This window comes from Tachypleus tridentatus, chromosome 2, assembly GCF_004210375.1.
Source record: "Tachypleus tridentatus isolate NWPU-2018 chromosome 2, ASM421037v1, whole genome shotgun sequence".
Classification (NCBI taxonomy): domain Eukaryota; kingdom Metazoa; phylum Arthropoda; class Merostomata; order Xiphosura; family Limulidae; genus Tachypleus; species Tachypleus tridentatus.
This window is the reverse complement of record NC_134826.1, coordinates 84,285,981-84,299,769: the sequence shown is the minus strand read 5'-3', so window position 1 is coordinate 84,299,769 and position 13,789 is coordinate 84,285,981. Positions and strand designations below refer to the sequence as shown.

At 36.2% G+C, this 13,789-nt stretch overlaps 1 long non-coding RNA gene across 1 annotated transcript in view; it reads left to right on the top strand.

The window, feature by feature from the left end:
* The window catches only part of LOC143244398 (uncharacterized), a 39,864-nt gene extending 30,726 nt beyond the window's left edge, over positions 1-9,138 (top strand). Inside the window, exon 3 of the long non-coding RNA XR_013025048.1 lies at positions 8,084-9,138. This is a non-coding gene — a long non-coding RNA (uncharacterized LOC143244398). The remainder of the gene's footprint in view (positions 1-8,083) is intronic.
* The last annotated feature ends 4,651 nt before the right edge of the window (positions 9,139-13,789 follow it).

Genomic DNA, 13,789 nt, shown 5'->3' with positions numbered 1-13,789 from the left:
ATTGAATGTGTGATTTAAAAAAAAATAACTACGTCACACAAGCAAGCCCCATACGTCTAGATTCTTGGTAATAGCACTCAGAGGTCAGATAACATCAGTTAGCTCGATGTTGACATTATTTAAGATCACTTAAGGTCAAAGTTCGACGTTGATGTCATTTTGATGAATGATTCAATAATACGTATAACCAAGTATTGAAGTTTTTATCCTAATTTTATCAGAGCATTTTGTAGTTTATTTATAGGTTCATTACTTATAAATTGTCATATAATTAGCAAAAGATAAAAAGATACGTTTTTGAAAAACAAAAAAGAATTACAAATGCTTAAAAATTAATTTCACTGAATGTTACTGTTTGAAAATGTCCATTTTCATTCAGAACCAGGAGTTAAAAAGATAATTTGCTTTAACTGCTTTTCTTATGCACGGACCTAAGAATACTATAATCAAGCATGTACTGTTAAATTCATATACGGCAACAAATCTCGTTTGTCCTCTGTTCATAATTTCTGATTTTTAGTTCAGAAGTGGTTTAGAAAGCTATCCTTTTAATCAGACGAACCAAATAATTATATCAAACGTTCTTCTAATTAAATAATTTACTATTTGTGATGTGCCTGCTACGGGTATCGAAACCCACTTTTTAGCGTCTTAAGTCTATAGAAATACTGCTGAGTTCCTTGATAAATTGGATTGGTTTAGTGCTTTAAGCCCAATCGTATGATGCTTTCACTGTGAAAATTATGAGACACCGCTAAACAGATGAAACAATTATTACTGGTGTGTCTACACAAAGAATAACATGTTTTTATATCAACATACGTTCAGTTAGACAATACAAGTAGACGAACTGATTGTTAATGGTGTGTCTATACAAAGAAAATATGTTTTTACACCAACATACGATCAGTTAGACACCACATGGAGGTGAAACCGTTGTTACTGCTGTGTCTAAACGGAGAGAACATTCTTTGATAGATTGTTTAGGCAGAGTATTCATGACGAAAGTCTTCCGCCTTTCGTCTTCAAGACTTTCGAAACGTCGTCCTCTACACTTGTGTCTCCACAACAGGCAGTTGCCGTTCATTCTACAAAGTTTCATCATATTTTTACATCAACAGACATTCAGTAAGACATCATGAGGAGATGAACCCATTGTTACCATTGTATCTACATGGTGAAAACATGTTTTTACACCAATAAATATTCACTATAACATCACAAGGAGATGAACCTTTGTTACTGCTGTGTCTACACGGTGAGAAGAAATTTTTCTACACTCGCAGATATACAGTACAACGCTCTCACACATGTTGCTCTGCACGTGAAAGTGAGGTCATGGGCTCATACGTCCGTAGCGTTCCAACACGGCTAACGTATACCCAGTCACCTAACCATCCATCCATATGTTACTTGGCAAATTATCAAATTGCTGATGAAATACATAAACAACTTTTATTTTGTTAATAGAATACAAGACTGCTACATAACTGTACATCTTCAGCAGTGTGTGTTTTGACGAGAGTGTTCGTAGTGCTCTTGTTGAAAAAAAAATGTATCTTACTTTGATGATTGGGAAAATTGTTTGTGTCCGTAAGCTAATTATGTATATATGTCAACACACGTACAAAACTCAGGTTTGCTTTTGTTTGCTTTTGAATTTCGCGCAGATCTACACGAGGGCTATCTGCGCTAGCCGTCCCTAATTTAGTAGTGTAAGACTAGAGTGAAGGCAGCTAGCCATCACCACCCACCGCCAACTCTTGGGCTACTCTTTTACCAATGAATATTGAGATTGACCATCACATTATATCGCCCCCACGGATAAAAGGGCGAACAAGTTGGGTGCGACGGAGATTCGAAACCGCGACCCTCGGATTACGAGTCGAGTGCCTTTACCAACTGTCTATGCCGGGCCCACAAAACCCAGCAACGGGCGTTTCCTATAAAAACCTAAACCGCTTATTTACAGTCAACCCGTAACAACTTTTACAAAATTATTAATGAGCGAGGATCGCGCATGTCCGTGAGTCCGAGGGTTCATGGTTTACGTCCCGTTGTCAATGGAGTGCGCTCGAGCGTACATGGAACGCAAGGGCGACGACCAAATTCTTTTAGTTAATTGAATCGCTTGTTTATTTTCTTACGACTGTGAACAAGTAATATTTTAATATTGTTTTTTAACACTTGTCTCAACTTTAGAGTAGCTTTAGTGCTATCCTCTTTACTGCTCTGCTTATAATAAACTCGTGCTATCTAAAATGTGAGATTCTGTGCATAACAATGAAAGATGGGTCAATGTATTAATTGGCGAAGATGGACTTATGTTAACCAGTAATTTAATTTATTAATTCTAGTCAACAAATCATAGTTGATCTTTGAAACAAAATTAGCAGTATCCCATCGGTTTCTTGTCACTGACACCGAATTAAAAATGGCAGAGTTAAGAAAAATTGATAATACATAACTCAATAGGGTTTTAGACAGGCCGACGGCTGGATTAATTGAAACCCAAACTCGCCGATAGGTGTGTGCGTGTGTGTATTTCTTATAACAAAGCCACATTGGGCTATCTGCTGAGTCCACCGCTAGCAGATAGGGTATGAAAAAGAAATAAAACTGAATAGTCTGAGAAAAGGATAATATAAAGCTTACATGATTTTTATAACAATCTTAAGAGCTAAGGTAATTTATATATATATATATTAAACTTCCATGTGACTCGGATCCCCCACTAGTACAATGGTAAGTCTGCGGATTTACAACGCTAAAATCAGGGGCTCGATTCTCCTCGATGAACTCAACAAATAGCCCTAGATGGCTTTACTATAACAAAACGCAAGCACAAACATGTGTCTCGGATCTGTTTAATCATTCGCATAGTAATCATTTTCATATGACACTTTTGTTATACAATAATGTTCTTAAAAGTGCGTTCATTTGGTTGTACTTATCGTATTGTAAATAAAGCATTGCGCAGGAAGTACTTCACCAAATGTTCTCGTTATAAACAGCAAAGGCGTTATGGAAATCATTATTAATTATGTCCTATAAATGAGCTAGAAAAAACTGACAAAGAACTGTCAATGGTGGAAGAAAAATTCGAATATTTCTCTCCTTAATCTAGTACGAAAATACGTAGGTACTTGTAATGCTTCCAAGTTCGTTAAATGTACTTAGTTGTTTCGCTAAACGTCTACGCGTACAGAGTATATTACATGCGATCATCTTTTAAGTACTGAGAGAAAACGTTCAGTGCCAGCATGAAATACACATACGTATATAAATGATGCCTAACAAAAAAGATTCATTACATATTTAACTGCAACTCTACACAAATAAATAAAAAGCAGCTGATTAAATTAATGTCTAGCCTAATTAACAAACATAATTGTAATGAGACGTGTAAATAAAATCGTACTTTAGAGAGTTGCATGTGTCTCTTGGCAGACAGATATGAATATGTTTATAATTATACAATGACATATCTGTACGACAACGTTTTCACTATAATTTCATTTGCTAATGAGTTCCAGGAAAAATGGCGCCGTATAAGAAAACCTAACCTAAGTTACTGAAGAAAAAACAACTTAGAAAAAATATCGTTTCAATGACCAATACAGACGTAAATATAAAAATGAAATATCAGCATTAGTGTTTTTATTAAATTTGTGACATTCTAACCCCTTATTTCGGGTTTAATGACATGATAATAAAAGGCACGTAAAAAGTCCTATTTGTAAATCACTCAGAAGGTAAAGATATCCGGTGTATACGGATCATGTTGCCTAGCATCAGATGAGTAACACTGTTTTGACAGACATGTTTGATGGTTGAAAGACAACTGACTGCAGCCGAGAAGAAATTTCGTAACCAGAATATCTTTCTAAAACACAAGAAATAAACAATGCAACAGAGCGATTTGTAGCTACAATTTCATCATATGTTAATTGAATGAGCATGCTTAGACACAGAGTAGGTAAAGAAAGGCAGAAAATTTTCATTTTAAATGAGAAATTCCGTTAGTTAACACCCCCCCCTTTCAATATTATAAATAAAAACACGCGTAAGAATACAAATTGCTCAAAATTATTTCGAAAGAAATTATAAAGAATTGTTTCAGCTGAATGACCCATGTTGCTTGTAGTGTAGAAACAGTTTACCCATCTTAGGATCCCGGGTTTGAATCCCCGTCACACCAAACATGCCTGCTCTTTCAGCCGTAAAGGCGTTAAAATGTGACGGTCAATCCAACTATTCGTTGGCAAAAGAGTAGCTCAAGAGTTAGCGGTGGGTAGTGATAACTAGCTGCCTTCCCTTTAGCCCTATACTGCTAAATTAGGGACAGCTAGCGCAGATACCCCTTGTGTAGCTTTGCGCGAAATTCAAAACAAAATTAACGGTAGAAACGGCAATAATGGAACGACGTTATTTTCTACAGTTATAAATATATTTCAGTTTTTATGTTTTACTTATAAATCAACTTATTCAGTTTTAAGTTGTAGACGCGAGAACCTTGAATAAACTTATCTTTCTTTATTGTCTTATTTGTTAAATTTACAACCTGAAGGGGTTTATGTGGCAGAACTCTGGATTTTTCGAGCTGTCGAGTTGAATTTGAACCGATATGATACAATAAAATATTCCCTATATTTTAATTTCTGTATGTGTGTGTCATAAGAGTAACAGTAGCTCATGGTTGGTTGTATGGTATTGCTTCCTACTCTCCTCTGTAGTTTAACCGAAGTTGGACTATAATGGGATTGTTCTGTGAAGAGAGACTCAAATCTCTAAACTTGTTTTCTCTGGAGAGTACAAGGTTCAGAAGGGATTTGGTTCAAGAGTTTAAGGTTATTAAAGGTGTTGATAATACAGATCCATGATAGGTTTTTGTGTATAGCAGTAAAAATAATAGAACAAGAGGTTTTAAAATTAACTTTTGACACCATAGATGTCATATGCAGTTTAGACAATATTACTGTTAAAAAAAGAGAGGCTGGCTTTTGGAATAAACTGATTCCATGGGTGGTGGAAGCCGATTGTTTAACTGGATTTAAGAAAATATTAGAAATTTGAGTAGAACTGAGACATAGCTAGAGTGGACATTCTTCATGGGTTAATAAGTTCCTTTCTGTCCCTTTAAACTTTATGAATGAGCAATGGTGCATTCATGGGTAACACTGGATGGATATGACTGAAAAAAGTGCTAGTTAAGGTCTATCCGACTTTTTCAATTCCCAAGTTAAATAAAGCTTAAATGTTTATTCATCAAATGTTTACCCAGAAAAAAATAGGTAAAGGATCTGTTATTACGATCACAATAAGTGAAGTAATAATTTAATATACTTTTTCACTATAACGAAGGCCGGTCTGAAACTCTATTCAGAGATGTGGTAATTTATACATACATATATGGAATTACGAAAATGACCCTGCACAATTAAAAATGTCATAGATTTGCCCAAATTAATCAATAAATCAGAGATCCATTGCTTTTATTGTCTTGAATTGTGTTACCGACGATTTGTGACTAACGTTTACAGAGTGTTGAACCATTATTTGAAATGATTAAAGCTGAAATTCATATTAGGTGAGCCAAACACTATGTTTATACTTCCAAATTTCTAAGAGCTCCATCACTAAGTCTCAATGATAAGGTTACCCATTTCTTCTGGACAGTAACTCATTACACGTAAAATGCATCAAGATGAAAACCATTTGTCAAAGATAGAGAAACTTAGTGAAGACTTACATAACCTGTGGCACTTGTATGACCAGTTACAAATGTATGAACGTATGTTACCACTTCCATAAACCACTGAACCATGATTCTTAAACCAAGAGTCCAGAAAAAGATATTTCGGATGTTGTAAAATGCAAGGATTAAAGGTTATCACGTGTCTCATACATGTGTATTAAATATGCGAAAGTGGTTCTTGTGGTTGAATTTTTTTTTTTAATTCCGCAAAAGCTACTCGAGGGCGTATCTGCGCTAGCCGTCCCTAATTTAGCAGTGTAAGACTATAGGGAAGGCAGCTACTCATCACCACCAGCCGCCAACTCTTGGGCTACTCTTTTACCAACGAATAGTAGGATTGACCGTCACATTTTAACGCCCCCACGGCTGAAAAGACGAGCATATTTGGCGCGAAGGGGATGCGAACCCGCGACCCTCAGATTACGAGTCGCACGCCTTAACACGCTCGGCCATGCCAGGCCAATGTGGTTGAAAATACAAGAAAGGAAAAGCAAAGAGGGAGTGGTTCATCTTTGTAGAGGATAACATTAGACACTGGTTGGCTTTCGAAAACTGAACGAGAGAAGTGGTACATGCTCTCTGTTACTTATTGATTATCAAGGCTGACCATAGCTTTTCCACTGGTTGAATTGTTAGTGTATCCATGATTGATATTTTGAACAAAATGAGTAAAGAACTAATTTTTGCAAGCAGTTAATTGTCAAGTTTTGTAAGGTTGTGTAAGCTACCTGGATCAGGATGCAAAAGTGGGGACGTTAATAACTCAGAGCACATACAAGGTGTTGTATTGTTTGATGTTAACTGAGGAAATAAGAAAGTGCTGATAGTACTTAGTTACGCTCAGCATGGCCAGGTGGTTAAGACACTCAACTCGTAATCCGAGGGTAGCGGGTTCGAATCGCCGTCACACCAAACATGCTCGCCCTTTCAGCAGTGTGGGCGTTATAATGTGACGGTCAATACAATTATTCGTTGTTAAAGACTAGCCCAAGAGTCGGCGGTGGGCGGTGATGACTTGCTGCCTTCCCTCTACTCTTATACTTAAATTAGGAACGACTAGCAAAGATGCACGAGGGCTATCTGAGTACTGCTCTTGAGATAGTTAAGATGCACGAGGGCTATCTGAGTACTGCTCTTGAGATAGTTAAGATGCACGAGGGCTATCTGAGTACTGCTCTTGAGATAGTTACTTTCTAAGAAACTAAAATGAAATGGACGCGCAGCTACAATCAGGGTTAAACAACAAAAAATAATTTATCCACAATAACAGCACTTAGAAATAAATCAACACTAACCAAAACACAGATAATACGCAAGTGTCTGACCATAGCTTCACACCAGTACTGATAAACAATTACCAAACATTAATAAATAATTAATAATGGAATCAGGAAAAAGAAACTAAAAAAAATGATCACCCCCAAAACCACCAAATACAATATTTATAAATCACCTTTCGATATTAATAACGATATCGAGCGATAAATAGCAATAATTCATTAATTATCTCCTGATTATTTCTCTCAATAAAGCTTCTGGCAAGAAATTTATTCACTGAGTATGTCACGAGAGTACATCCTCATGCGATCAAAAATCCACATACTATTGTGCTACATTAACAGTATCTATACTTTGACAGTAGCACCAGTAAGAAGCATGGGGATATGTTAAGGATATCTTACAGCTAGGTTAGCTGATACTTACGGATACCAGTACAGGTAAGAAATATGGGGATATGTTAGGTAGTAGTGGTGTTTCTATTGGGGATACTAATAGACATTAGAAGCATTAATTTGTTAGACTGTTGGTGATGTGGTTTTAATAACCAGACAATGGAGGAAGATTCATAGTGACTGATAGTGGTGTTTCTACTAGGGATATTGATAGACACTAGCCAGTAGATAGTATCTTAGTATTGATTACGTGAACACGATGTTTAAAGATAGATGGGAAACATTTATTCAACGTATGCATGTGTGATACTTAACCAGAAAGCAACAGTTTTAGTATTTTATGTTTAAAACTGTACTTAAAACCAAATCAAAGTTATTATTGTCTAGTAATAGTCTTTAATTTTACGTTTGTTTATGTCTGATCTATCTGGAACAGACCTGACTAAGAATTTATATCCTGACATTTGTTTCTATATATATAACCAATTCCGTAACTTTCGTGCTATCTTCTTTGCTATTGTCCTTATAAATTGAACTTTAGAAGTTAAGGTTCTTTTACCTGATGTACACTTCACTCTTCTTTAATATGAAATAAATTAATTAGTTTAGGAATATTGAGGACCTTTCCATTGATTCTAGACTTTGGAAACAGGGTACGAAGTGGATGTGTTGTTTATGGAAGATTAGAACTTCGAGACTCTGTAGGAAGATGCCAATGGGCCCATCGAGGAAACAGAACACAAAGATCTTACAACCGACAATGTAGCCATTTCTAATGTCAACCACAACAACGACCTACATTAGCCGGCCTACTGCCCAACTAGATCAGTAAGAGGAAATAAAAAAAAGTAGATATACTATTATCATCCAATACGTCAGATCATCGATATTCCCTCTGGTGATTTACACTTTAGACCGAGCATTTCTACAATTTTTGAAAGTACTTCATTCTAAAGGCTGTAATTAATATAAAAATAGGCTTAAAGCATTTCATCTAAATCTTCATAACTGAAGTATTTTCTTTAGAATAATAAACAATGGTAGCTGAGCTAAAATGTCGAGTCATTACAAATTGCATTAATTCAAGTAAAAGGAATTTCTGTGTGTGTTTTTAATAACTCTATGTACGTGGACGATTCTTTATTATTTTTTTATTATTGGTGTATACGTGTCTAAATCCGAAGGCTTATCACTGTTCTGCTAGTAACTAATTTTGTATTTGTTGACGGTTTATTTGTTTATTTTGGATTTCGAGCAAAGCCACGAGGGTTATTTGTGCTACCCGTCCCTAAACTAGCAGTGTAAGACAAGAGAAAAGGCAACTAGTCATTGCCAACTCTTGGGCTACTCTTTTACCAATGAATAGTGGGATTGACTGTCACATTATAATACTCTCACGGCTGAAAGGGCGAGCATATTTGGTGTGACAGAGATTCGAACCTGCGACCCTAAGATTACGAGTCGAAAGCACTAACAACCTAGGCATGTCGGTCCGGTTATTCATAAATATATTTAATACAGAGCGTTTTAAATCAAGGCATATCATCATAATGTTTATTTCTTTGGTTAATTTAAAAGAACATATACTTTTAATGAGTTAAGGCAATGATAAAAATAACAGTAATAACAGACACATCAACATAAACTAAAAAACATAGTATTAACAAACACACCAGTATAAAACCAAAAAGGGGCCGGCATGGCCAGGTGGTTAAGGCACTCGACTTGTAATCCCAGGGTCGCGGGTTTAAATCCCCGTTGCACCAAACATGCTCGCCATTTCAGTCGTAGGGTCGTTATAATGTTATGGTCACTCTCACCGTTCGTTGGTAAAAGAGTAGCCCAAGAGTTGGCGGTTGGTGGTGAAGACTAGCTGCTTTCCCTCTAGCCTTACATTGCCTACATTAGAAACGGCTAGCGCAGATAGCCCTCGTTTAGCTTTGCGCAAAATTCACAACAAACCAAATCCTTACTCTATACAAATTTATGAATTTTTGTCGCTCTAAAGTTGACGACCACACCATTAACCCTGAGAGACGCGAACAGGTACGATTTACTAAGCCTAACGATGTCACTCACACAGTACTCTCATTGAGAAAAGGTTCGTTATTTCATTTGTGAATAGAATATCTCTCATATAGCAAAATATTTGAGAAGATTAGTGATTTAAGTAACTGAAAAGATCAATCAGTTAAGGTTCATCATTAGAGAATGTTGGAAAATCTTCGTTTGGAGATAAAAAATAAACGCCAGAAGCTAAAACAAACTTCGTGTTTTTTGACCTTGAGGATGACGCACAGATGACACACATAATCCATAAACTCCCTGCCTAAAATAAGGGTTCCGTCTAAAGTTATTGACCGTAACATTCAGAAAACTTCATGTCCTCTCATTCCGACTACATTTCCCCTTCCCCATGATTCCTCAACTTTGTCTCGATCACGTGTGTGGTTAGACTTGTCGTTATAATTTCTACCAAGTTCTTCTGAAGATAGAATTTTGCAGACAGTTACACCACCAGACGTCTCTAGGGGAACGTTAATGGACATTATAATAGCCTTCAGTTGAGAGGTCAAGGCGGAACTAACCAGACAAAGGAGAAAGAACGTTTAGACGTTTTAATGCATACATTCTGGTTTCGGAATAAATATAGAGTTGTTTTTATTTTCTATTACAAAAATACACCATATCCAAAACTCGAAGCGTAAGCTTTTGTTGTTTTTTTTCAAGTTGGAAACTTTCGATGAGTAATCACATTAAAATGTATTGATACAAATTATTTATAGCTAGCTAGCTATCTCTTAGGCTCATGACTGTCTCTAAAACTCAAGAAAAGCTTTGACGTGGAAGTAAGGACACTCGACTCGTAATTTAAAGTCACGGGTTCGAATCCCCGTCAAGCCAAATATATTCTCCCGTTTAGCCGTGGGGGGCGTTAAAATGTGACGGTCAATCCACCTATTAGTTGGTAAAAGAGTATCCCAAGAGTTGGCGGTGGGTGGCGATGACTAACTGCTTTCCCTCTAGTCCTACACTGCAAAATTAGGGACGGCTAGCACAGATAGCCCTCCTGTATCTGAGCGAAATTCTTGTAGAAACAATGAATATTACTTCCTCCAACTATGTTTTTTATTATTATTTCACAAATATTAATATAATTAGTTAAATAAGCACTTTATTGAGAAATATTACGTTACACTTTCCCACAAATGCCAATTCAGTGGGTGCTTCAACATTTCCGAAAGGTTCTGAGCATCTTGATGTTAAACAACAAATACACCGAGTCATTTAAACAACAAATACACCGAGTCATTTAAACAACAAATACACCGAGTCATTTGAAAAGGTTTACCATAGCGCATCTTTTATGAAAAGTAAAAACGAACAGATAATTTTACTCCACAATCTTGGTTATTATTATAATACATCCTGAAAGCAAGTTTATATATACATCTTAAAAGTTGCTTATAACAAAATATTACAATACATATTAATTGTAAAAACTTGTGTGCGTGTGTGCATGTTTTCTTATAGCAAAGCTCCATCGGGCTATTTGCTGAGTCCTCCGAGGATTAAAACTTATTCCGTCTAGTTGGCGGTGTGTACGTACTCTAACAGAATATTTTGTAAAACTGTAATTCTTTGTTAAGATCGTTTTCTTTTGATTATGTATTAAACTTGCTTTTCTAACAAGCCAAAAGAAAGCAAAACAACACGGACATGTGAAAAATAACCTAATTCAAAGTGTTAAAATCCATGTACGAGTTTATTTATTTAACTAACTTCAACTGAACTTCTCTTCAGGGTTAATTGCTAAGTAGCACAGTAGTTGAAAGCCCGTTAAGAAAACAAACTGTGGTGAGAAAGAGAGCTTATTTGTTTGTACATTACTTGTATTAATTCAGCAATTTGCCAACTTATAAAATGAAAGTCTGAGGATATTTTATTTCATTTTTCAGCTTATGTTTAAAATATAATATATTTTTCTTAGGATTAAACACAGATAAAATATTTTTAAAATTAGTTTTTCAATATCATATTAAAAGGCATTACAGTTGTACGGTGTTATTGTCTCTGCTTAATTCCAACCAACCATATTATAACACGTTCAACACGTGCAAGTACAGAATTTGTTTTGGATTTTTTTCTTTGTAGTCTTAATTACTGGTAACATATAACCTCTTTATAAATATTATTTTCTTACTCTAAAATAATTACGCCATAAAAACATGTCCCGAGATATCTACACTAATGTTTTTTTCTTCTTTATTTACGTGTACAGAATACAAGCTGTTTAGGCCCGGCATGGCCAAGTGGTTAAAGCACTCGACCCGTAATCCGCGGGTTCGAATTCCCGTCACACCAAACATGTTTGCCTTTTCATTCGTGGGGGCATTATAATGTGACTGTAAATCCCACTATTCGTTGGTAAAAGAGTAGCCCAAGAGTTGGCGGTGGGTGTTGATGACTAGTTGCTTTTCTTCCAGTCTTACACTGCTAAATTAGGGAAGGCTAGCGCAGGTAGCCCTCGTGTAACTTTGCGCGAAATTCAAACCAAATCAGACCTATCGAATAAATACACAGATTAGGCATTTTTACGTGCGACATATCCTTTCTCGAATACGCTGTTTTATGTGTGTTTTTTTTTTGTTGTTAATCATATAGGTGTGCAATGGGCTATCTGTGCTGACCCCACCACAAGGATCAAACCTTGCATTTTAGTGTTATCAGCGTTTAACCACCATGGAGATTCCTCGTCAGTTGAAAAATTCAGTTCAAAAAATAATAATGATGATATAGGCGCCACCTGTATTATGCATTGTGGTTCGAAAGCATAATTTCTATTATAAGCATCTAGCTTCTGCTACATGTATTTAAGGCTTAAATTTCATCAGCATGACACCTTCTATCGTTCTTCCGGGAATTTCACACGAAGTTACTCGAGGACTATCTGTCCCCAATTTTTGAAGTGACAAACAAGAAAAAGACGCAGCTAGTCAGCACCGTACTCTCCTAACACTTGAACGATTGTAATATAATAGTGGGATTTGACTTTTACTCCAGTACCGCATCTGTGGCTTTAAATCTCGGTGTGCTATTTCCTTTTTCTTCTTTTTTTAAATGTGACAGTAACGATATGCGGACCAAATAATTTCGTATCCACAGCCAAATTCTGGACTACGTTCGGTTCACATGAAATATATTGTAAGTCTTCGTGTAATTTCTAACCCTACATTAAAGTGTTTGGAATCTTAGCTGTTCAGTGATTAAATTCTTCAAAACCGATCTCGCTAAACTACATGTAAATAGATAATTCGAGCGATTTCATACCTGAGAGAGTTGTTCAACTTTACGAATATTGAAAGCTGTTGTAAAAAACAAACAAAATAAACACTTGAATGAAATAAACCCGAATTTAGACGCCAGATTACCATCACACCACAGAAATACTACACGTAGGGAAACTGAAACATGAAACATGGGAAGGGGACTAAGATGGGAGAGTAATGACTCGAATTACTCTGGTTTTTACTTCCCTTTCACTAACTATTAAAACCCACGTGTTGGTCTTTTACTCCCTTACTTTCGAAAGAACGAGAGACCCCAAGAAAAAAAAAGATTTTCCATTTGTCTGTTTATTTTCGTTTAAACCATAGTCATTCAAGTATAATAAGAATAAGAAAACTTAGGGATAATTAACCATTTAAAATGTTTCACCTTAGTTTACGTGTGTTTTTATTTTCGTAACTTCATTTGTCCCTAATATATAAAAAAAGAAGAAATAAATTTTTGATGTCACCTGTTGTTTGTTTCTGTTGAATATACTTATATAATTGTGAAGATGGCTATTATTTCACTAAAAACAGTAACGTGTTACTGCTTATCCGTGGTGATCCGTACAACAACTGGCCCGGCATGGCCAAGCGCGTTAAGGCGTGCGACTCGTAATCCGAGGGGCGCGGGTTCGCATCCCCGTCGCACCAAACATGCCCGCCCTTTCAGCCGTGGGAGCGTTATAATGTGACGGTCAATCCAACTATTCGTTGGTAAAAGAGTAGCCCAAGAGTTGGTAGTGGGTGGTGATGACTAGCTGCCTTCCCTCTAGTCTTACACTGCAAAATTAGGGACGGCTAGCACAGATAGCCCTCGAGTAGCTTTGTGCGAAATTCAAAAACAAACCGTATAACAACATTTATTTAGACATTCCTGAAGTTAACTTTAGCCGTATTAGTAAAGGAGATTGTCATAAGTGCTCATTTCTTGAAATTCATTCAAAACCGTTAATGAAAAGATTTGACTTAATTTTTACATAGGGAAAACATTTTTAACGTTACTATATGTGTTGTTGAGTCACAAT